The following is a 25,198-nucleotide window of genomic DNA, read 5'->3' as shown; positions in this document are numbered from 1 at the left end:
AAGATGAGTCAAATATGACTTGAAGGTTTTTTGGCTTGAGTAATTAGGAGGATAGAGTGGCCACAAACTAGCATGGGGAGAGGGTCAGGAGTTCAATTCAGCTCAGCTGGAGATCCCTCATAGATATCCAAGTGGAACTATCAGGTAGGCAGGTGGATACACCAGTTGGGAATTTAGGGGAGAGGTTGAGAGCAGAGGGAAATTTTATGAGTCTCAGTGTTTTAATCATATTTAAAGCCACGAGACTGGCTGAGATCCCAAAGGCATGCATATAAATAAAGAAACAATCCAAGTTTTGAGCACTGGATTTGAGAAGGAACAAGTAAAAGAAACTTAGAAAGAACAGCCAGATAAATAGAAGGAAAGCCAAGAGAATGGTTGTTCTGGAAGCCAAGTGCAAAAGGATTCCTTGGAGGGAGGATTATTGGTCAACAGGTCAAATGCTACTGCCAGGTCACAGAATATGCAACTGGCCATAGGGCTTAACATGTGGAAACCACTATCATCTTGATAAAAATAGTTTTGGTGGAATGGTGAGGGGGGAAAGCTAAAATGAGATTAAGGGAGGAAGGGATGAGCAAAAATGGAAATGGTGATACAGAACATGTTTGCAAGATTTGGTTTCAAAGGGTACAGAGAAGCAGACAGTAGGAAGAGTGAGCAATAGTTATTTCTAAGTAGCTCTCCTGAAAGAAAAGCAGAAACATTCCTGGGGTTACAAAAAAGACATTAAGGAAGGTAGAGCTGGAGCTGACAAGTCCAGTGTGAGAAAGCTTTGTCCAGTCTGGTGAGGAGGTACAAGAAAGGAAGTGGTACACTAATAAAGTTAAATATGATTGATAAATGGTGTCTGGTTGGAGACGAGGAAAATGCCCCAGAAGAGGAGAATATTAGACACAAGTGTGTATTCCAGATTAGTGAATTTCATCAACACACAAAAATCAATTGATGTCATATTCCACATTAACAGAACGAAGGATAAAACCACACATTTATCACGACAGATGCAGAGAAAGCACTTGATGAAATTCAACACCTCTTCATCATAAAAACTCTCAACAAACTAGGTAGAGAAGGAAATTACCTCAATAGATTAGTAAATTAAAGCATTTTAATTAGAATTTAATACAAACTATATTCCCAGTCACTTGCAAGAGAATCCATGTAATTTTAACATCGATTGCCTACAATTGATGACAAAAGGCTACCACAAGTTCAGTAATCCTTTTATTTGAACTTGCATTTTATTAACCAATCATAATACTGTTTGATGAAAAAAGTAGTGCATATATGTTTGAAACATTCTGTATTATCTTTCCAGTTTGCAGATGACATCTGATAACCATATGGCTCTATGGAGCCCTCTTGCACTAACTCCTCTTTAGATTCTAGGGAATATGGATTTTATGGTCATCTCTATTCAGTCTCATTCATAGGTTCATATATTCATATTTACTGAACACCCATACATGCCAGGACACATTCATCTCTGTTTTCCCCTCTGGATTCTATGTTCCAGTCAGGTGAGGGCACTTCCTCAAGAATGCCATTATCTCTCTGGCTTCCAGATCTTTCCTCACATTGTTCTTTGCCCCAATGGGCCCTTTTTACACACTTCTCCCTGTTGGCTTCCGACTGTCATTCTGAATTCTATGGAGACATCACTATATCTGGAAAGTTTCATTTAGGATGACGGCATATGCCCTTGGCATGGAGAAGAAAAATGCAGATGTAAACCAACAAGAGGCTCTGGTCTCCATCAGCTACTCCTTCTCAAAGCCCTGGAGTTAGTTCTGGTCCTTCTCTTCATATGGGCCCATAATCGACTTTTCTAGAGTTTGAGATCCAGACCGTATTAAGTGTTAAGATCTGGAAGACATTACAAAGGCGGATGACAATGTGGAATATTTTAAGTGTTTTAGATGAATGTAAAGCAGATGCGAGGTCAAAAGGTGAAAATTCCCAGTTACAAAATAAATAAGTCCTAGAGATATAATCATGTACAGCCTGGCAACTAGAGTTAATAATACTGTATTGCATATTTGAATGTTGCTAAGAGAGTCTTAGAAGTTCTCATCAAGAAAAAAATTGTATTGTATGGTGATGGATAACTAGACTTATTGTGGTGATCATTTCACAATATATACAAATAATGAACCATGTTGTACACCTGGAACTAATATAATATGTCAGTTATATTTCAAGAAAAATAAATAGATAATACATAAAGCAGATAAGGGATTAGAGAAAGCTTGGTAGGAAAACAGATTTGTCTAGGAAACTGACAATTTTTTGTGTGTTTTGAAGTAAAGATTAAATGAGATGATACATTTGAAATACTTTACAAAGCACTGGTACCTAATATGTATGTCATGAATGACAGCTTTCTGAAGATAATGCCAACCATGACATAGTGGCATGAGAGGTAGTGGTTAATTTAAATTAAAAAAGACCTATTACAAAGACAGAAGGAGGGATAGACAATCAAGGATGAATATATAAAAAAGACAGGATTTTTTTTTTAAAGATTTTATTTATTTATTCATGATAGTCACAGAGAGAGAGAGAGAGAGAGAGGCAGAGACACAGGCAGAGGGAGAAGCAGGCTCCATGCACCGGGAGCCCGACGTGGGATCCGATCCCGGGTCTCCAGGATCGCGCCCTGGGCCAAAGGCAGGCGCCAAACCGCTGCGCCACCCAGGGATCCCAAAAAGACAGGATTTTTAAGCACAAAAGGATCGCTAAGATTTGCAAAATGTGCTAAGAATATTCAAAGGTGCTTGTTTGTTATGCTAAGATCAAGGAAGTAGCCCAGTAAGGAGGCAAACACTTGCTGTTTAAAGACAATGATTGAATTTTAAGGGAAACCAAAAAATAAAAATGAAACTATTCAATTCCAACTCTACATCTATTTCCTAAGAGAGACAGAATAGAAGGAATAGAATTTGCCTTCTGTAAGAACACAGATTCAAGCCAACTAAGAGGGCTTGGCTTTTGCCTTGGTCAGGAGTGATAGTGAGGATTGGAAATAGTATATATATATATTTTTTAATAAATAGTAGCCTCCTCACTTGAGCTGGGGCTTGAACTCACCAACCTATGACCAAGGAGCAGATGCTCTACCACCTGAGCCAGCCAGGGGTCCACAATTTTTTTTGTAAATAAAGGAATCTCTAATCTCACTGTTTTCTCCTCCTCAAGGGTCTATTTTTCTGGTCCTTTTAAATCCATGTGCTGATAGCCAACCTTTCTAGAGTTTGGAATCCAAGCCATATAGGTACCATCATCAGATCTTAAGGTCTGTAAGCCTTTTTTTTTTTTTTCCTACTTCCACCAGCCAGCAGAAGCTGACGCCAATATCCTCTCTCTAAGAAAGAAGATGTGTTATATATTTCACTGATATTTTGAATAACTTCTGCAGAGAAATGTTGTTACTCAATACATGGTTTTTAGGTGGAACATGACTATTGGATTTTACTTCAGTTGTGTTATTGGTTAGTCATTTGTAAACTGGACTAGAAGAGTTAACTCCTCATGCAATGTTTCTATAGTAAAATGGAAAATACGTTCTGAGTTCCAAAAATACTGACTTCATTATTCTTTCAGTGACTTACTTAATAAATATGCCTTGAGCCCCTTTTACAGGCCAGGCTCTGGATTCAAAAATGAAGGAAGACACAGTATCCTCAAGGAATTACCAACCACACCTTTTACTGACTCATTCTGAAATAATTATAATATATTATATTGTATAATACATGCCATATAAACATTCTATGGGAATGGAAAAGATGGAGAAATCTGTGCTACCTGGGGTGTTAGGGAAGGTTTCAAAAGATATTCTAAAGCTAAATTTTTAATAGGAAGCAGAGAACCTCCAGAGTATTTTAGGCATAAACTCTACAAGAAAAAGAGACAGAGGTTTAAATATATAGGCATGTTTGCTGCCCATTAATGGAATAGACCACCACCTTGCATAGGGATGTACATAGTGTGTAAGTGAGCTATGGGCTTAAAAATAATTTGGAACACAGCTTATTTCCAGGTTAAGGGCCATCCCCACATGAAAGAATAAGATAGGCTTACCTCCAATGAGTTTACAATCTACGGGACACCCTGGACATACGTCTACTACAGCATTATCATAGGATCATCTAGTAAATTATTTGCTTTCCATATTTCTGCTCCCATTGAGATGAGAATCCGCTGAGAATTGGATGTTTGATTCCTCTTATACTTCTGTATAAAACCTGACGCATAGTAGGTGTTCAGTAAGTCATTACTGAGTTTAAAAATGAATGATAATGTAAAACACATGATTTAGGATACATATAAGATAGATGGGGGGTAGGGAAGATGAGGGAAAATAGCAATTGGTGCTTTTAAGTATAAGTGCGATTTTCTTAAGAAAAATTGGATGGGTTAAGTCTATGACTTCTAGGTACAGAGAATAATAGTAATGAAAATAAGAAAGCATGAAAAGTGTGTGAGGAACAATGAGAAATCTACCAGAATTTAATGTACACAGACAGGGATACATTATTGCTTCCATGGCCCTAGGCACTTTTGCATTTGTAGACCTATTTCTCCATTAGAAACCATATTAAAAATTACATTTTACACCTGTGTTGGTATAAAGCAAAATATATTCAGGCTGAATTCATGATTATTGTCACCATCATGTTCGTTTTTCTTCTAATTTTAAAATACATTAAAATCACAATATTTTCATGAGCCTGAGAGCATCCTGGGCCCCAGGCACTGTGCTGTCATCCCTGGTGAATAAGTTTTCATAGAGCCCTATGGATAAACCAAGTAGGAGGAGATCAATCTGGAAAGAGAGGTGAAGACTGAATGAGGAGAGCCTTACATGCTATGCTAAAGCAGGTGAAGACTTAACAAATAGCAGAGGGACATGGTTAGAATCTTTAGAAGAAAGAATAGAAATGCAAATGTCCAGGATGAAATGGGAAGCTCTTGAAACCAAAGACTAACCATCTAGGAAAGATGGAGAAGACTCTTAGTTGGTAGAAAGCATGAGAAAGGGGAAATGAAGACGCTATAAGAACTGAAGCCAGACTGAATGGGGAGAGGGGAGGCCAGAGAAGAACTGTCATCTCAAACCTCAGTGATCAGAAGAAGGGCAAAGCCAGGAGAAGAAGGACAGGAGGGGGAGTGAATGGGAGATGGGCTACGGGGGTGAAGGGTATGAATATATTTTCAAAATCAGAAACACTATTAAACATAAAGTTACCTCAAAAATGACAATCACTGGACTACACGGTGTTATGATAAGCAAAATAAGTCACACGGAGAACAACAAATACCATATAACTTCATTTATATGTGGAATCTAAAAAACATGAACAAACAAAACAGAAACAGACTCATAAATACATACAACGAATTGGTTGTTGCCAAGGGGAGCAGGGTGGGTGGAATAGGGGAGGGGATTCAAAGGTATAAACTTCCAATTATAAAATAAATGAATCATGAGGATGCCATGTGCAGCACAGGGAATATAGATAATAATGTTGTAACAACCTTGTATGGAGACAGATGGTAGCTAGATTTATAGTGGTGATGTTTCCCAGTGTATGTAAGTGTCAAATTACTATGCTGTACATCTGAAATTTATATAATTTTGTATGTCAACTACAAAAATAAAGATACTCTCTTTAGCTCTCTGCTGCTACTTTGACCTCACTACCATTCTCTTTATAAAAGAGAAAGGGAACGTAGCTGTGTGCCTATCAAACATAAACCTTTATTCTCAAAACATAAATTTTAGCATGAAATCAGTACCCATCTATCTGGGATAGCAAATAATTACAGAGAGAAAAAGAAGATCAATCAGACATAAACATAACTGAAACATATGCCTTCAATTCACAAATATATATTTTAATATATACCCTAGGCAAGAATAAAGCAAGCTAAGTACCTAGGGATTTTAGATAAACTATGCAAAATAATAATTATTCCATAAATGATCATATTTAATTTTAACTGGCCAGGAGTCAAACTCAATTTTTTTCTTTTCTTTTCTTTTTTTTAAGATTTTATTTATTTATTCATGAGAGATACAGAGAGAGAGAGAGGCAGAGACATAGACATAGGCAGAGGGAGAAGCAGGCTCCATGCAGGGAGCCTGATGTGGGACTTGATCCTGGGACTCGATCCTGGGACTCCAGGACCACGCCCTGGGCGGAAGGCAGATGCTTAATTGCTGAGCCATCCAGGGATCCCCAATTCTTTTCTTTTCTGCATTAATTATCCTTAGCACTATTAAAAATGTTTCTGAACAAAGCAGTATTTCTATTGAGTTATTATAGAAACCCAGTAATTAGAATACTTTGAGGATCATCTGAATGGGTCATAGTTCAGCATTTTTTAGTATTCTAGAAAAAATGTGATTTTATTACTTTTAAATACAAAGAATAATTCACACTGTACTAACAAAGAATTGCATAGTAGAAGGTTTTTTTTTTATCAAAGATACATCTAATGGATAAATATGTACTTTTTTTAAGCACTAAGTTTTAAAAAGGCTTACTCACATTATTTATTTCCATTATGGAGATACTTGTTAGGACAAGGTAAGTTTTTGCCTAGCAGAATGATATATAAATAATGACTCAATGGAATATTTAAAAAGGAGGTTTTACTTTATGTCTGTGCTTCTTCCAAACTACATTAACAATTTGAGCTATGATACATCCTTTGCTTTTCAAACAGGTCTACAGCAATTTGGTGCCTCATTTTGGGGGAAGGTATTTATTAAGTCATACTCAACATGTAGACCAGCATGGAAGTGGGGTTGAGGAGTAGGGTACAGGAGATAAAATACAAGAGGCTTTTGTGACATCAAAATATCACAGGATGGGCAGGATAAATATATAAAATCTATTAATAACTTATCAAACTCAACATTCAAAAAACAAAAGATCCAGTTAAGAAATGGTCAGATGAACAGATATTTCTTCAAGAAGACATACAAATGGCCAACAGACACATGAAAAAATGTTCAATATCACTCATCATCAGGGAAATGCAAATCAAAACAACGCAACATTGCAAAGCAATAATGACAAAGAGAAAACTTAAAAGCAGAGAGCAAAGAGTTCAGTTAAAATGGCAGCTGTATTCTCAATAGCCACAATTGGTGACTAAACAATGTAGTAAATTCTGGAGAGTACAGAGAGAAAATCACTGTCAACCCATAACTCTATCAAGGAAAACTACTCTTCAAGAATTGGGGTACATTATAAACCTTTGTAGCAAACTAAGGAGGAAAGTATTTATTTCCTGTACCTACTCAATACATAAAATTCTAAACTATTTCATGGAGAATGAAAATGATTCCAGAATTAGGGTTCAAGAAGGAAGAAAGGGTGAAAAGAAGTGGTAAATGAGCATACTGAAATAAACACTGACTGCAGTATATAATACTAATAATAACTAATTCATGGAGTAAAAATAAAATCAAGATAGACTAGGACTAAGATTCTAGACAAAAACAAAACAAATTGGAAGAGGATGCTTGTGGGTAAAGCATTTTAAATGGCCTTGTTTGTGAGGTGATTAAAGATATTTAATAACTCTTGACACAGGGAACTCAGATATGCATATTACAATTTTCAAGATGACAAAATGAATAGAAACCTTAAGTTCCAAAATATTGAAGGAAGACACAGATTACAATATCTGGCTGGCTCAACTGATGGATAGTGGGATTGTGTATCTCAGGGTCCTGAGTTTGAACTCCATGTTGGGTGTAAAGCTTAATTATAAATAAAAAATCTTGAAGGAAGACACAGAATGAAGCAAATATGATAAAGCATGAAAAAAAGATAATATTAAGTAATAGGAAAAGAGAAATAATGAAAATTAAATGAATGAAAATGACAATAAGAATAATACAAATAGGCTAATAGCTAAAAGAAAAATTGATCAGACTAGATAAAAACAAAAGCAAAGGCAAAATTAACATACCCTATATGAGGGACACAATTAATGCATAAGGAAACAAAATGTTGAAAGTTAAAGGATGTAAAAGTTTTAACAGGAAAATGCTACAAAGAAATCATAGATAGCTATTTAAATGGGAAATAAAGTAGACTTCAAGGTAAAATTATTATTAGTGGTAAAGAGGGTAGAGAATACTTAGACAAGTTTTAAGATATAATTTTTAAAATTGCATGCATTTAATAATATAGTCCACAATATAAAAAGAAAACATTGAGTAAAACTTGAAAAAGGAAATTATAAATTTTTCATCAGGGTAGGAGATTCCACCAAGCCTGATTGAATTGATAGAGTAGATAAAAATAAAACAAGGATATAAATATAAAAAAATATCAACTATTAAAATAGCATTAATCTAAAGGACATATATATGTAACCCTGTACCAATAACTAGATAGCAGACATAACTGACCTTGTATTAGAACACTAACAAAAAGATAAATATATTTGGAAATTTATAAACTTCTAAATAAGAAGTTCTAAACAAAATCAGAAAATACTTAGAAACAAATCATAATAAAAAATATTGAATATTGGGGCACATGGATAGTAGCTCAGTGGGTTAAGCGTCTGCCCTCAGCTCAGGTCATGATTTCAGAGGCTTGGAATATAGCCAAGCATCAAGGTTTCTGCTTCTCCCTCTCTTCCTGCTCCTCCCTGGTGGCTTGTGTACATGCTCCCTCTCTCAAATAAATAAAATCTTTTCAAAAAAATCACATATCAAAACATGTAGAATGTAGCAAAAAAATTATTAGAGGGAAATCTATAGACAACACTGATATTAAAAAAGATAAACCTAAAAGCAAATGCATGAAGTATTCAGCTTACTTATTTCACTTACAGTGAAATAAAAATAAGAAAAAATAAGCAAATTACGTTAAAATACGTGAAAGATAAATAAGACATTTGAAGACACATCTAGTGGGAATCCTAGAATAAGAGAATAGAATGAGGAAGACAATATTTGAACACATAATGACTGAGATTTCCCCAGAAGTGAAAAAATTATGGAATCTACATACTGAAGAAACATAATGACTCTTCAACAGATTAAATAAATTTACAGGTGATCACATTGTTATAAATGGCAATAGCAATAATAGTGTCCAGTATGGGAAGCTTAAAAACAAAATGCAATTAAAAGACTAAACAGTGATGAGGCTGAAACTAAGGCACTGTAAGGCTTTTTTAAGAAGAGGGCATACCGGGTGGCGCAGCGGTTTGGCGCCGCCTGCAGCCTGGGGTGTGGTCCTGGAGATCCGGGATCGAGTCCCACATCGGGCTCCCTGCATGGAGCCTGCTTCTCCCTCTGCCTGTGTCTCTGCCCTCTCTCTCTGTGTCTATGAATAAATAAATAAAATCTTAAAAAAGAAATAGAAGAAGAAGAGAGCATAGTATTTACTACCTTAGATTTTCCTTAAAGAAGTATGCATGCCTAAAATGAAGGAGAAATTACTGAAAGGTTGAAGTAGAACATATTGCTGAAAAACAATTAACAGGAAAAGATGGGTAAGGGAAACGATCAAGACAGTAAGAGATAAGAAAGGAGAAAACACATTAAAAATAGGAAGTACAAAATAAGGTGGAGAAAAATAAATCAAAATATGTTAGTAGTCACTAAGGTAACGCAACTAACTTCACCAGTTAAAGAATAAGAGTTTCTCCTATTTGATTTAAAAATAACAGTCAAATAATCCAATATAGTGTCTAGAAATGAGCACATAGGGATACTACATGGTGAAAGTGCTGCAATTGACATCTTACCAATTGAAAAGCTATATAAATATCACATGGTATAGAATTTAAGGAAAACAGCTATCCAGCCAACTATCAGAATAACTATCAGGTCACTACTTCATGGTAAAAAGAACAGCCCTTCATGAAGATAAAAAATTCTGAACCTCTTTACACTTAAAAACATACAAAATTTACAAAAGTAAATTCTGAAAAAAAGAGGAAAAGAGTCTTACCAAAAGAAATCCATAAATCCATCATTATAAGGAAAGATATCATCAGACCTTAACCAAAAACTGATTGATCAAGCAATGAAATATGAGTAAAGTTATAGAAGACTTCATCTTGACAAATAAAGAATGAAACATTTTAACCTAACAAATGCTCAGAAAACAACTACATAATGGGAAAATACTAAAAGCATCTCCATGAAAATAATAATTGAGGCCAATGTGGCTGGTGGCCCTAACCAATGAAATGAAAATGAGTGAACTACAAAATGAAAGATGGAAAAGGAAAATACAAAACTGTCCTTATTTTCAGTCCTTATATGCTTATATGCTTACCTATATAGAAAATCTAAAAGCAATATATAGAAAAAAAACTAAGTGTTTAACAGGATTGCTAGATATAAGATCATTATAACCACAGTATCAATCAAGTCCTATTCACCCGAAAACAATAAAAATCTTAAAAATATATTTTTATAATTATATTACATATTGGAAAAGATAAAATTAGATCTTTATTATCAAATTATTCATTAAATAAATTTCAGATTAATTGAACATCCAACATAAAAACCACTACTTTAAAGTATGGGAAGAAAATTATTGGAGAATATATTAACAAACTAAAACAGAATTTTTTTTTTTAAGATTTTATTTATTTATTCATGAGAGACACAGAGAGAGAGCCAGAGACATAAACAGAGGGAGAAGTAGGCTCCCGATAGGGAGCCTGATGTGGGACTCAATCCCAGGACCCTGGGATCATGACCCAAGCCAAATACAGATGCCCAACCACTATGCCACCCAGGTGCCCCAAAAAGGGTTTTTAAAGTAAGACATAAAACCACATATCAGAATAGAAAAAACTGACAAATTGAATGCATCAAAAATTTAAAAATTTATATCACCAAATGCTAAAAAGACAAAAATTAAAAATAATCCACAGCCTAAGAGAAGATATCTCCATGCGCAAATGACTGCTTTCCAGAATATATAAAGAGTGCATACAAATCAATAAGATAAAGAAATTCAACCTAATAGAAAATAGGCAAAAGATTCAAGCTACCAATCAACAGAAAAGAAAATCAAAATGTCAAATAAATATACATAAAGATTACTGACATCAGTTGCAATCAAAGAAAGTCTTCACATCTGTATATTTCATTTCATGTCATTCTATAACCTTTTCTAAAAAAGGCAGCAATGATGAACTTTATCATAAAAAATGAAGAAGCACTCAATATATTTGTCAGAATAATGTTTACTAAAATTTAGTGGCTAAATTGCATGGACTTAATATACAAAATTAACTTATACAAAATGCCTTTTTCAAGGTGATGTAAGATAAATTATGTATGTGATTATACAAGAGGTACTAATATTTGGTAGGACTTGTATTTTCTGTAGAGTAGGATATGTTGGGAAAAATGAGGAAATATCTTTTATGATTTGTATCTTCAGCCTATGATTCACTTTATGAACATGACTAATTAATTGTAAGGCAGCCGTTAGCTGGAAAGATTAAAATAAAAAAAAGCATTTGTTTCTCTACTTCCACTAAGCAAGCATTTTGAAAATGTCAGGAGTTAAGATTAAACTTTCTTATTTTGTATTTTTCTTCAAATTATCTTCCTTCTCCCAGTTTAATGATAAGAGCTGATTCTGATTTAACTTGTTGGTAGCTCAAAAGAACTTCAAATTCTAGCCATTAGCAATTATGCCTCCCTGAAGTTGCAGTTCTACATGTGTTTCTTTGCACTGTACATTCTTAGGATACAGGAAAGGAAACCTTCCTGTATCTAAATCAAGAGAAGTTTTTTTCTGTGATGAAGAATTTAGCCAACAGCCACATTTTCCTGGAAATCTTGTCTTTTCTAGTGAAGCCACCATCCATCTTAGCTAAAATCATGAAGCACAATGACCAAAGGGTCAGGTGCAAGTGGCTTTTGTAACTAATAGGAGAGATGATGGAGCAAGAGAGCAAGAGCTGAAAAAAAAAAAAAAAAAAAAAAAAAAAGAGAGCAAGAGCTGGATGCATATGAACCAACACTACACTTCAAATATCTCCAGTTATGTCTGTGGTTGTCCACACATCTCGTTAGAGACACATGATGGTAAGTATTAGGGAGATGGAGATCAACTAGCTAAGTCTTTTGAAAAGAGCAAGACTTTCAGGCTCTAGAAAGAAGGAAATCCAAGATCCCAATATTTCTAGAGTAAGAGATGGCGGGGAGGAAGTGAAGGTGGTGCCACTCCCTCAGAGCTCAAGAGGCTTTTGCATGAGAGCATCTAAGATGAGGAGCCATGGTGATGTCATAAGAACAACACATGAGCAAAAGAATGAACTTCTCTGAGCCTGTTTCCTCATCTAAACTTCACAGGACTGTGACAAAGAACACATGGTGTAAAGACTGCGTCTTATAGACTGCGTCTATACCATGAAAGCATCTTAATAACTAGCATTACCGTGGAGTGCAATGACTCAGTTTCTAATTGGGAGAAAAATCAGGCAGTGTGACATGAATATTTCTTTAGACAGATTTCCTACTGGCCCCTTCTTTTTTCTCTTCCCTTAGGGCCCAGATTAAATGCCATTTCCCTAAATAGCCCTCCCTGGTCACCTACCTAGAGTGTCTCTTGGATTTTTATTGGTTTTCCTCATAGCCTTAACTCAACTTTCAACAACCCAATGAAGTGGCACTAATAGTACTCCCATTTTAGAGATGAGAACGTGGAGTCCAAGAAAAATTTAGGCCACCCAGGGAAGAGGGGATAGAGCCAAGTGGGAACGAAGCCAGCATGTTCCAGCATCCTTGCTCTTAACGGCCATGCTATACTACATAATCTAAAATTTCAATGAAAAAATGAAATTAACAAAGACAAAAATATTAATATCTGGATTCATTATTCACCAAGAGGGTGGAGTAGAAGAGAGTGATAAAAGACTAAAGGAAAAAGCAAGAGAATTATGAAATGCTTTTCTTCTTGAGAGAGAAAAAAAAGAGGAGGGCAGGAAGGATTACCACCTGAGGCCATAAGTAATATGTTACTGCTGCGTGCCCAAATCAGTCTGGGGAAGTGCCGGCTCCTGCCTTTACTATCTTTGCTTAGGGGCTTACCTGTCAGAGTGAGCTTGATGTTGCCGCCAACCTTCTAAATAGGGTAGGGTTTGCTCCTCTCATACCTCATGCCTAAATTCTTCTCCTGTTAATACTCTTACATGTGTTTCTTTTGGAAGCATCCAAAGCAAGTGTAAAAGAATTAGTCTTGATGAAAGCCGTCCAATCAACAGCTATAACCTGGCAGGATTTCTACTTCCAGTCACACTTGCAAATTGCTTAAAATGAAATACTATGACTACACCTCATGCTATGCTTCAACCTCAGATTAAAGTCAACCTTTTTCTCGCACTTGAGGGTGTGCAAGGAGTCCTGAAATGGAACAACATACGGTGGATCTCATTTTTTCACTTAGCACAGCTACTTTTTTTTTTTTTATGAAGTTGCATTGAGGATTCTTTTATTAAAAAGAGACACACCTTGGTTCAAGTAATCAATAAAATGCATGGAAAAGCATTTATTTAAAAATAAAGTAGAATGTTCTACCAGGAGTAGTAGTATTATAAGAGGAGGGATAGGATCATAGGGCTTTACCACAGAATCTTTGTATTCTATTCTATTGAAGGTTTGAGATCTGAACTCTGTTCTCATGAATGACTCAGTCAGGAAGAAGAGAATTCACAACCCCGAACATCCAGTGAACTGACAAAACTGACCTTCCGAATCTCACTCTTGGTGGAAGCTGACATGACTGATGTGGACAAATCAGAATTCTTGGTGGGGACAGCAGGTGCCGGTGACCTGCCTTGGAATCGTGCCCAGAAGCTCCCTCTACAGGTCAGCCCTAGCTTTCACAAGAGCATGTACAAGGGAACACATGGGGCTTCTCACACCACAAATCTAGTTAAAAGGGCATGAATCAAGTTAATAAACCATTTAATAAAATACTCTACCTTCCCACCTTGATGAATAAACCTCCATGACACTAAAATTGAAAAAGAGTAAAGCTGAAGCACCTGTGTGGCAGAGTGGTTGAGGATCTGCCTTTGGCTCAGGTCATGATCTCAGCATCCTGGAATCGAGTCCCGCATGGGGCTCCCCACAAGAAGTCTATTTCTCCCTCTGCCTATGTCTCTGCCTCTCTCTCTCTCTCTGTCTCTCATAAATAAGAAAATAAAATCTTAAAAAAAGAAAAAGATGGGTTTTTATGGGTTTTTCATGAATGATAGTGAGATATCAAAGATGATTAATGTTAATTATTTCTATATATGTCTCAGGGTTCTGTTGATAGACCAGCAATGTTTAGATGAGTCATAAAATAAACACATACATAATTCATAGATTTTATGTCTATTCCATAACATTTAATTTTCCTTGCCTTCATTTTGTAAAATAATGGTTCCTATAGTTAAGATTTTCAAAGATTTTCTTACATTGACAACAATGCTGAATTAGATCATATCTCACAGTTCTTATAATTTGACATTACTTTTAATTTAGATAAACTTCTTTTTGTTGAGGCAATAACTACTAGAATTGTCGATGAAATGCTTAAAGATAAACAAACTTAAAAATGATTCATTTTATATATTATTTAATATTCAAATGTTTAAACATTTGAATTCAAACATTAAACATTACTTTAATGGAGCCACAAAACTTTTTATTTTTTGTAGAGAACAGAACAACATTTAAATCTCATCATTCAAGCCACCATCTCATATTTAACTTCTACTATCTCTTGAAGCAATATCTATAAATATATTTATTTATATTTTCTTTCACATTTTTCAATGCATAGTTATTATAAAGAAAGTCAAAACCAGAAGTATGTTGCTCAATTTGTTAAAATCTTCTTTCAGTCAAGACTATCCCTTGATCCATGGTAGCTAGAAAATAATGTCTCTAGAAATTACTTTCAGGGTTAGATATATATGAATCTTCCCCTTTACAGTGTTCATGACATTTCACAGAATGCCACTTTTCTTGTGTTGCTTCTTTCTTCTTTTTTAGTAAAACAATTTTCTCTAAAACATTTAAGAATATTTTAGGTCCTTTATCAAATAAAATAAGCAAATTTTGATATTTCTGGGTTTTTATGAAATAAAAGTTTTGCAAACATGATTAATAGCCAGCAACAGTACACACCAAATGGCCATCGATAGCACAAATTCAAAATATGTTTCTGCAAAAGACCATGATTCACTTCATTTATGGATTGTTTGTGATATCACATAACTGTTCCAGTGTATTTTTAAAATTAATCTAAATATTTTAATAACACTGGGTTGGCATTTCCAGCCATCAGATGTCCAAAAGTGGTTGTGAGGTGAATTTTGTTATCATCAAAATTTTGTTCCATCAAGATGTTCCATATTTGAACAGATCCAGAAAACATAATGTTTGAATTGCTCAAAAGGATGTTATTGCTAGGGGTGCCCGAGGGGCTCAGTGGTTGAGCATCTGCCTTTGGCTCACAGCATGATCCTGCGGTCCCGGTATCGAGTCCCACATCGGGCTCCCTGCATGGAGCCTGCTTCTCCCTCTGCCTGTGTCTCTGTGCCTTTCTCTCTCTCTCTCTCTCTCTCTCTCTCTCTGTGTCTCTCATGGATAGATAAATAAAATGTTAAAAAAAAGGATGTTATTGCTATGAGCACATTATAAGCTACACCTCCCAATAACCAATATCTTAAGTAATTTCCAGTAAGATACTTGAAAAGAAATCACATTTGATTTTGGAATGCCTTTTATGAGAACATGTAGCATAACTATCATATGCATAGCATGATTTTTCATTTTTAAAAAGGAAAAATTTAAATATATTTCATAAATATGATTCTTGTTGATGGATGAACATAATAGAGAAATATGGTTGTTAGAGAAGGAAGAAATATGGGGTGATAGATAATTTCACCATGAAAAATTAGCCTAGAGATCACTAAGAGCTACTTGAGTGTCTTAAAACATTATCTAACTATATTAAATAAATGAAATTTAAAAAATTACAATTAAATTTCCTTGGACCTAGAGTCTTTTCCCTCTTTCAGGTACAACTTCCTCTAACCTTGGTGTTCTCATATGTGCTGACTTAAAAATCTCTAAGTTCCTGCAGAGACATAGTGAAGGACTATGTTTTGCTTATTTTAATCCCCAAAATAGTGGACACATAATACCCTCATTTTCTATTTATAGATATAGAGTAACAGAAAATAAAAAGACACTCATATGCTTTATTGCCAAATCACTGGACCCAAGAGTTCCATCCTATCTCCTTTTCAGGAAGCATCTTATCAGAGCAGAAGCTTCAGTGATGGCCAAGTGCCCGGGAAAAGTAACACTAGAGGGCGCTGGCAGTTTGTGACTTAAAGCCTTCGCACCACCCAGGGTCCTGTGTTAACAGACAGTCACTAGAATTCAGTCCCTGAAAATGTCCCTTACCATCAGGGACAAGATCATGAACCTGTAAATGTGTTTTGTCTGAAGTCAGAAGGAAAGAACAAGAACTCGCTGGCTCAGGCAGTGTAATAGCTGATCATGTAACCAAGTGGAAAGGATATTAAGCAGATTGCAATGAGAGCTTCCAGGCAAGAACCAAGCTTGTAGCTTACAGTTTCTTTTGTTTTAGTCATGCAGATTAACACATTTTTGATGTCGGATGTGTGTGAGAATTTCTGCCAAAATATCAAATGCTCACCTTTAAAAATGTTTGCAAATGGTTAAATACTGCATTATTTAAAGTCAGGCTGAGTTGATGTTTTTAGCTACTATTAGCATAAATATATAAGATTCCATTATAACATCTCTAAGGGCAAGGAATGTGTATTTAGGGCCATCAGCTACAAATTTTATTAAAAACGCAAAATTTAAATATAACTTTCAGATGTCATTCTCTCCTAAATCATGTTAGCATTATGATTGATGTGAAAAAAAAAAATTGGGGTGGGGAGGGCCTGAATGTAAAGCATGTCTCTCTGGTCTCAGTATTCATGGCCTGACTGAGGGGCATCATCCATGTGACAAAGGTGAAACTTGCTCTACAGCCAGAGATTGTCTTGCCTTCCGATGGAAGATCATTCAAACTCTAACTACATAGTATAGAAAATATGTAATTTAGTAGCCTCTGGTACTTTTGATCTATACACATTTTTTCAAAGACTTACATCAATTTGCATATGTATTTTCTATTGTATATGAAATTACAAAAAGAAGATTGTACTAAGTGATTACAGTAACAACTTTTTAAATTACACTTCTACCCTGATCAATCCATTCTTCATCAAGACCAGCAGGATTTTTGCCTGTTTGACAAAACTGATGGGTAAAATATTACTTCATGAAGTTTTCCTTATTGCTGTTTTTTTTTTTTTTTTGGTTGGTCAACATTAACTAGTCATAAATACAATTGCCAAATATGATCTATACTCATTTTAAAATCTTAGGCACAGTTGGAATTTAGTCATGTTGGTCCAGGAGGTTGAATCATGGCCTCAACACATAGAAATGTCATCACTGAAGGGTGAAAATTATTATTGACAATTTTATAATTCTTGCCTCAATCTTTACTTCCTGCCCAACATTAGACTGATGTGATCTATATATCATTTATTCACTTACTCAACAAAGCCACAGTTACCCAATTAAGAGGTGAACAGTGGTACAGCCCATTTCTGTTTTTTAAGCTCCCACATCTATTTTCAAAAATGAAGAAATATGGAAAGAATAAGGCTAAAATTGTGGTACATTTTAAATCTTTACATTTTATAAATTAATAATTTGAAAACACAATACAGTTGTGCTATTTGTAGATAATGATGGAAAACATGAAAAAATTTATAGTCCCCTCTAGGCCATATGACCAGTAAAAAAACAAAACAAAACAAAACAAAAAAACACACAACAACAACAAAGATCTACAGATACATACGAGGATCTTTCCGTTCTCTTAGTGTATATCTGAGACTGTGTATAGAAATTCCTAGTTGAGGATGATATCATTTGAAGCTCTTTGATCCTGTGAGAGATGGGCCAAGAGGCCTTCATCCTACCCCACTCTCCCATGGTAGTAGCAGATAGATTTGATTATCACCTTTAGGAATCCTGAATTCTTAGCAGGGAGACAGCTTGCCCACAGACATTTAATGTACAAAATTGAGGTGGTCCTGAGGGCCATAGCCATCATAATAGGACAGAACAAGCAACAGAGAAGAACCCCCAAGTCTTGCTGGGAGAGTCTTCTAGGCTGGAACTGAAGGATGGAGTAGGAGTTGTCCAGAGGAATGACAGGGAGAGAGGGTACAGGAGACCAGAAGGGCATGTCCAAAACCCCAAGCATTTGAATAAACATGGAATACTTGGAAACTAAAGCTAAGTTAAAAGGGGGAGGGAACCTTTTTTAACATCAAGTTTAGATATTTGGTACTCGCTTTGGCAGCACATATACTAAAACAGGTTTAGATATTTGGTCTCAGGGTATAAAATTGTGATGTATACCTGAGTGTTTGGTTTAGAAATCCAGGCTTGACCTTGGCAGAAAAATGATCAAGAGATTTTCAACCCCTGAACCAGAGGACAGAGTTCAGGATAAGATTCTAAAGGGGTTTCTGTTTAATTTGCTGCTTTTTAATAAGGCATATGACAGAGATACTAAAACTAAATAAATAAAACTTCTGCTTTTAGAAAAGTACTTTTCAAATTTTACATGGCTGCCCATTTGGCTTATGAAATCAATTTAACAGGTTATGAGACTGGCATCTTTAGGATGAAATAAAACAGGAAAGAAAACAAAACAGAAAAGAGCTGAGACTATCCCACTGTATTAAGGGTGTTACTTTGTGAAATAACTATTTTAGTTTTTGCATATGGAGGGCAGAAGGAACAATGTGCTTCTTACTGTGTGGGTGGTCATGATCACAAATTTTTTTGAATAAATGCTGATCCAGAAGTTAACAATAACAAAAAAGCTACACAATTAGAAAGTTGAAGCCATTTTAAGAATAAAGACATATCAGGTGCCTGGATGGTTTAGTTGGTTAAGTGTCTGCCTTCAGCTCAGGTCATGATCCCAGGGTCCTGGAATCAAGCCCATGTCGTGTTCCCTGCTCAGTAGGGAGCCTGTTTCTCCCTCTCTCTCTGCTTCTCCCCTCTGCTCATATTCTCTCTCTCAAATAAATAAATAAATAAATAAATAAATAAATAAATAAATATTGGTCAAATCAACATTTTGCTGCTTGGGAGAAAAGGAAATAAAAGATGAATTGGAGAGGATTTAAAAACGGGGGACCATCAAATAGCATTCCAGGATTTAGACCTGTAGCTTCTGGATTGATTTATCTAGTCTGTGAAGTTGAGATGTTGTCCTCTCAGTCTCTTCACAGCCAGCTCTGGGTCATCCTAAAAATGGTTTCAATATCATTCCCTCAGACCTCCCTTGTTGCTCCTCTTGTTATAATCTTTCATGCTGCCTTGCACCTTTTCTTTATAGCACTTATCACATTGTATAATTGTATATTCATTTGTGTTTCTTTGTTTCTAAATGGTTTTAAACTCTGTGGTGGCAGGCTTTTCTTCTGCAGTTAACTGTGACATAATGCCTGGCCAGGTACTTGATTAGTATATAAGGAACAGAGTATCAGGAGAAATTGGGAAAGAATTTCAGATGGGCAGGAAGGCTTTTGGGTGTCCTGTCCAGTGCACCCTTCTGGGTTATCTGATCAGTTCACTGAGTGATTTTCAGCTCTGTAAATTGTAGAAAACTGATAGTAAGGCAAATGATTCTTATCCACAGAAATGTATATCGTTTTGGTGAATTTTGCAGTTGATCATTATCCAGTGGATACTAACTAGTTTTGCATCCATTAATAAATTCATCTCAGCATTCCTGGTTGCCCAGATGTGTATATTCTTTGGGTTCTCTTTTAAACAAGTTGTAACATTTTATAGGTTCCTCTCATTAATTAATGAGCTATATAAAATCTTTGATATATATTCATTTTATGTTGTATGGTATATATATACATATATACATGTATATGTATATATATGCCTTAATAGAAGGAAAAAGAAGAGCAAAGAAAGAAAATAGACATTGGCTCGCCAGAAAGTACACAGGCCTATTCTTGAGGACTGGTGTGACCTGGTTGTGGTTATGTTTAGAGAAAGAGGCTGAAAAAGAGAAGAAAAGGCATCAGACAGGCCTATTTTAAAGCTTGAGATGAGATCACAACGTAGCAGTCTTATAAAACAGAATTTGTTGTAAAGAGAGACAAAAACATAAATATAATATGTGGAAATAAATATATATTCTTTCCATATATTCTGTACTAGGAAGGCATTTCCATATTTAGGATCCACAGCCTCGAGAGGCTGACACAGGTTCAGAGAGATAATTCAGAGCAGTTATAATTTTTCCACCATCTATCTACATGCAAGCTGGCAGATGTTTTATGTTAAGTTCCCATCAAAATTACCAACTAACAAAAAGAATTAATTGTCCATTATGCTATGTCACTCAAATAGAGCAAAGGGAAAGTAATAGAGAGAAAAATCAGTATTATCTGGTAAGAAGCAATTGGACATGTGTTAAATGAATGAGAATATCTTTCAATAAGAACAGTTACTAAAAAATAAAAAGAACAATTATATCAGCAAAGCTAAAACTGGCTTTTTTAGAGATCGCCAACCTATTAATTAGAATGGCTTAAAATAATGAAATTGAATTCAAGTGATTTATTTAGATGCAAGAATTAAGTTAATAAGGGCTTCCCTATGGCTTTATAGAATTAAATTCTATTTACTAAATCCCAACACAGAGTTTGAGCAGATTTTGGTTTGGGTTCTATGGTCTAAATATTTATAATGGGTCTCAAATGACTGCTCACATAACTCTGAGTAATAGGTACTAATTCTATAACAAAAAGGCATTATACAAAACATTCCAGCAGTAACATAAAATGCATGAATGTGCCATATTCAGCAGAACAATAGAGAAGTTTCTAGTGATGATGTACGTAATGCATAATAATAAACCCAAGTGGTTTCTTTTAGTCATCACAATCCAGTCTGTCTGGCATGCATTTTATATGAATTTCTATCACAAGCATTTTTTTCCAACTGTAAGCAAACATAACAAATATTTCAAGAGGAAAATAAAAAGGAACTTTACCAGTTACTACAAGTTTGTATGATGCAGATTTGAATTTGCAAACATACACACACATGCACATGCCTTGGAATAATATAAACCTAAATTATATTCAGTAAGTAATACTTCCCTTTGTGTAGCATGTCACAATTCAAAAACATCTTTGAGGACATCATCTTCCTAACACTCTTGTAAGGACATTCATTTTTATCATTCCCATTTTATAGATGAAGAAATCAAGGTCTATTTGTGGCCAGAGACACAAAGTTAAACATCAAGTTTAAGTTTCTAATTTTCATGTTTCATCCTCTAAACATAACTTATCCAGGTAAAAGAAAAGTTATTATGATATGTTATTCATTTATTGCAATGAAATCAATTCCTACCGCCTGATTTAAAGTCACTTACTGACTATGTGATCTTAGTCAAGTTACTTAACCTCTCTGTGTCTGTTTCAATGGCTATAAATTTAGGCTAATAATATCACCTATCTCATAGCACTGTCATAAGGATTAAAATATTTATGAAGCACTTAAAACAGTATCTGGCACACAGTAAATAAAATTCTTCAAATTTCAGCTTGGCAAAGTAACACATTGGCCCCAAGGGGGCTGACTGCCTGGACACGTGGTGATTGCCCTGTATCTGAGGATTCATGGGCTGCAGGTGCACGGGTACAACCCCCACACTTCAGTGAAATGAGCTTCCAGCATAGATGTCCAGTAGTCCTACTGCCAGGGGCATGGGGGCTCCTTTCTCTACATTTTGTTAAGCAGTTTCAGAGCATCTGACCCAAGGTCATGGAGGAACTCTGCCACTTGGAACTCACAACCTCTTCCTAACCTGAGTAATAATTATATTATCAGATTTAAAGAAGTTACAATCTTTTATATTTCAATTTATTGTAAACAATAGCAGCTGCCACTTACTGAGTACCTATTAGATGTAAAACACTGTGCTAAGTATTTTGGGGTTTTGTACTCCTTACAGTTAATAAAGGAGACACTGAGGAGTTAATTTATCCAAAGACATACAGCAAGTTGCAAAACCAGCATTCAGCTGGTTCACAGGTGCTGATTCCAAAACTTATGCCCATGACATCATACAGTGCTTCCTCCTGGGGCCAAATCATGCCCTATTTATTTATCCTACCTCATATTATGCTAAAATAAAACCAAATTTATCCTATTTTGTTTTATACTCTGTATTGTTTCAGAATGGCCTGACACTCACACAAATATGTAAACTGAATAGAAATTTTCAAAGAGGATAAAAATAAAAAGGAACACAGAGCTGAGGCCGGATAAAAAAAAATAAGCCTATGAAACACATGCTATCAGGGTACGCTAAAATGACTAGCACCAGGCTATGAATGCAACTTCTCATTAGCATTAAGGAGTTTAACTTCTATCCTCTCCTAGGGGAGAATCATGTAACGTTAACATTATGCAGGACATATGTAGGCACACACTAATTACTCTTAAATTGAGTGGTATTGAACTATCTAATCTCAATTTGGCCACTAGCTAGGTAATTTTAGGCCAGTTACTGAACTCAAGGCTTAGCTTTAAACACCTGTAAAATAGTACTTATGTCACACAGTTATTGAGAGCACTGAATGAGCTACTGTCCTGTAAAGTATACTATGTGACAACCTAGCAAGAACTCAATAATTGATAGCTATTGTGATTATGACAATATTGTTGTAATCCTGTGTTTCTTTTATTCCTCTCCTCTCCTTTTTTTTCCTCTCTGCCCCTCCTACCTTCTTCCTTTCCTTTCCTTTTGCTTCCTGGCTAGTCACTTCCAGGATTAATTTCAATTCCATCTAGGTCAAAAGATTTCTAGATACTTCAGGGATAAACTCCCAATTACCATCTAAGATAGCCAAGCACCAGCTAAGGAAAAAATAGGGTGCAAAATAAGTAAATATGACTTCTGCTTTTAAGGAGTTCATATTCTTAACAAAGAGTAGACAAATATATTTTTAATGGCTACAAACTAGAGATGTAAGAATAGATAAAGCAAGTTTAAGGGAAGCACTGGTAAACAGATCATTCTGACACTATATGGTGAATGCAAGACTGCAAGACTGGAAGCATACACATTGTTTTAGGAGCATGGAGATGAAAGGGACAACATACAATAATTAGAAAATATAATATTTGAACTTGATGAAATAAAAGAGAACAGAGAAGATTTTTTACTGAGAGCTTCACTAAAGGGAAGCAGCTTGAGAAAGGAGGATAAATGAAATTGAGATAGGAAAAAAGAGAACAAGACAGGACTCAGCCAGCAAACACACTCCAGGACACCCAGCAAACTTGGCTCCATGTCAATCACCTGCACAGCTCTGAGAAAGTAAATTGAATCGTATACCTGGCAAATGCCTCAAATCAAAGAAGTCAGGGGTCAAGGACAAAGAGTATATCAGCCTCTAAAGGACACCTTCCTGGCCTGAGCTTCCAACTTTTGGCTTCTGCAATGAAAGATGATCCTTACTGAGCAATAGGATATCACAAACCTAATGCTGGGATGTTTCCATGTAAAAGTCTGAGAATTGGCTTTTGTGAAGAAGCCTCATGATCCGAAATCTCACGAGACTTACAATTTCAGAAGAGAATGCTAGTATTTACTTGCTCCGGAAAATGTGAATGAATTCACAAGGACAGAAGAACATGGAGTTACGGGGAGAACAGGCTTTGGAATCAGAGAGATCTTAATCTGTTTTTCCCTGTGGGAACTTCATCAGGTTTCCTAACCCCTCTGTGCCTCAGATCTCTCAAAGCTGACCTAAGAATTAAACCCCTAAATTTAAGCAAGTAGGTAAAAGACTTGTACCCTAAAAACTTTAAGACTTTTGATGAAAGAAATTGAAAATGACACAAATAAAAGGAGAAATATACTGTGCTCATGAATTAGAAGAATATTGCTGAATATCGTCTGTACTACTCAAACCAATCTACAGATTCAATGCAATTGCCAGCAAAATACCTCTGGTACTTTTCACACAACTAGAACAAAGAGTTCTGAAATTTGTGTGGAACCACAAAAGACCCAAAGAGCAAAGCAATCATGAGAAAGAAGGACAAAGCTGGAGGTATCACACTTCCTGATTTCAAACTATACTACAAAACCTTAGTAATCAAAATAATATAATACTAGCATGAAAACAGGCAAACAGATCAGTGGAATAGCATAAGGAGCCCAGGAATAGATCCACATATGCATGGTCAATTAATCTATGATGAAGGAGGCAAGAATATACAATGGGGAAATGACAGTCTTTTTAATAAATGGTGCTGGGAAAATGGGACACCTCCATGCAAAGGACTTTTGCTACATGGACCACTTTCTCACACTTTGCATTTCTGGCAGGAATTTAAATTGGTGCAGCCAATTACAAAAAAATAATTGAATATAGAACTACCATACAATCCAGCAATTCTACTTCTGGGTATTTATTCAAAGCAAACAAAATCACCAATTCAAAGACATCTATGCATGCCTGTGTTCATGGAAGCATTATCTATAATAGTCTATATATGGAAGCAATCTAAATGTCCATCAATGGATACACTGATAAAGAAGATGTGATATATGTACACAGTAGAACATTATTCAGCCATATAAAAAGAATGAAAACTTGCCATTTGTGACAGCATGGATGGACCTGGAGGTTATTATGCTAAGTGAAATAAGTCAGAAAAAGACAAATACCATATGATTTCACTTATATGTGGAATCTAAAAAACAAAACCAATAAACAAAACAGAAACAGACTCACAGGTGTAAGAAACAAACTGTTGGTTACCAGAGGTTGGTCAGAGTTGGGATGGTGTTGGGGTGTGGGCAGGCAAACTATGGGATTTAGAGGCACAAACTTCGACTTACAAAATAGATTAAGTCATGGAGATGTAATGTACAGCATAAGGAACATAGTCAATAATATTATAATAACTTTAATAATAATTTTGAAAAGAATTAAGCCCAGTAACTGTAAAACA

General features: G+C 35.4%; 1 protein-coding gene across 3 annotated transcripts in view; it reads right to left on the bottom strand.

The window, feature by feature from the left end:
• Positions 1-25,198, bottom strand: part of ADAMTSL1 (ADAMTS like 1) — an 872,407-nt gene that overhangs the window by 569,233 nt on the left and 277,976 nt on the right. The gene's annotated exons all lie outside the window — the stretch shown is intronic.

This window comes from Canis lupus, chromosome 10, assembly GCF_048164855.1.
Source record: "Canis lupus baileyi chromosome 10, mCanLup2.hap1, whole genome shotgun sequence".
Lineage (NCBI taxonomy): Eukaryota > Metazoa > Chordata > Mammalia > Carnivora > Canidae > Canis > Canis lupus.
This window is presented reverse-complemented; position numbering and strand designations above follow the sequence as displayed.